Source organism: Arachis duranensis, unplaced genomic scaffold, assembly GCF_000817695.3.
Source record: "Arachis duranensis cultivar V14167 unplaced genomic scaffold, aradu.V14167.gnm2.J7QH unplaced_Scaffold_165934, whole genome shotgun sequence".
In the NCBI taxonomy this organism is placed as follows: Eukaryota; Viridiplantae; Streptophyta; class Magnoliopsida; order Fabales; family Fabaceae; genus Arachis; species Arachis duranensis.
In genome coordinates, this window is record NW_026264258.1 from 245,203 (window position 1) to 247,025 (window position 1,823).

A 1,823-nucleotide genomic window follows, 5' to 3' on the forward strand; every position below is an offset into this window, starting at 1 on the left:
CGGACTAAAATCTAAGTATTTCCCCCGAACCATTGTGAGATAATTCTTTGGACTCGGATTCACACTTTGATCATGGTTCCTAGTGATCCATGCATTGGCATAGAACTCTTGAACCATTAAGATTCCGACTTGTTGTATGGGGTTGGTTAGGACTTCCCAACCTCTTTTTCAGATCTCATGTCGGATCTTCGGATACTCATTTTTCTTGAGCTTGAAAGGGACCTCAGGGATCACCTTCTTCTTTGCCACAACATCATAGAAGTGGTCTTGATGGCTCTTAGAGATGAATCTTTCCATCTCCCATGACTCGGAGGTGGAAGCTTTTGTCTTCCCTTTTCCTTTTCTAGAGGATTCTCCGGCCTTAGGTGCCATTGATGGTAGTGGAAAACAAAAAAGATTGTGCTTTGACCACACCAAACTTAAAATATTGCTCGCCCTTGAGCAAGAGAGGAAAGAAGAGAAGAAGAAGAATAAGAAAATGGAGGTGAGTGAGGGGAGATGGATTCGGCCAAGGTATAGTAGAGGGGGTAGTGTTGTGTGAAAATGAGGTAGAATGGAAGGGTATATATAGGGAGAGGGGAGAGGGTAGGTTCGGCCATTTATGGTGGGATTGGGTGGGAAAATGTTTTTGAATTTTTGAAGGTAGGTGGGGTTTATGGGGAAGAGTGGATGGATGTGAGTGGTGAAGGGTTTTAGGAAGTGTGACATGGGGAAGAGTAAAATAGGATTAGGAGGTAAGGTGGGAATATAGTAGGTGGGGATCCTGTGGGGTCCATAGATCCTGAGGTGATCCTGTGGGGTCCACAGATCCTGAGGTGATCAAGGAATTCCATCCCTGCACCAAATAGGCATGTAAAATGCCTTTGCACACCATTCTGGCATTTAAACGCCGAGTGGTGCACATTCTGGGCGTTCAACGCCCACATGTAACATGTTTCTGGCGTTGAACGCCAGTTACATGCTTGTTGCTGGCGTTCAAATGCCAGAATGTTGCTTGTTTCTGGCGTTCAGCGCCAGATTCATGCTCTGTTCTGGCGTTGAACGCCAGCCAGATGCATCTTACTGGCGTTGAACGCCAGCCTGTGCTTCCTCCAAGGTGTGATTTTTCTTCTGCTGTTTTTTATTCTGTTTTTAATTTTTATATTTTTTCGTGACTTCTCATGATCATGTACCTAATAAAACACAAAATAACAATAAAATGAAAATTAGATAAATAAAATTGGGTTGCCTCCCAACAAGCGCTTCTTTAATGTCAATAGCTTGACAGTGGCTCTCATGGAGCCACAAAGGTGATCAGGTCAATGTTGTATAGTCCCAACACCAAACTTAGAGTTTGGATATGGGGTCTTAACACCAAACTTAGAGTTTGATTGTGGCCTCCCAACACCAAACTTAGAGTTTGACTGTGGGGGCTCTTCTTGACTCTGAACTGAGAGAAGCTCTTCATGCTTACTCTCTTTTGTCACAGAGGGATGGCCATGTGCCTTAAACACAAGGTAGTCCCCATTCAATTGAAGGACTAACTCACCTCTGTTGACATCTATCACAGCTCCCATTCAATTGAAGGACTAATTCACCTCTGTTGACATCTATCACAGCTCCTGCTGTGGCTAGGAAAGGTCTTCCACGGATAATGCATTCATCCTCTTCCTTCCAGTGTCTAAGATTATGAAATCAGCAGGGATGTAAAGGCCTTCAACCTTTACTAACACGTCCTCCACTATTCCATAAGCTCATCTCAATGACTTGTCTGCCAATTGTAATGAGAACAAGGCAGGTTGTACCTCAATGATCCCCAGCTTCTCCATTACAGAGAGTGGCAT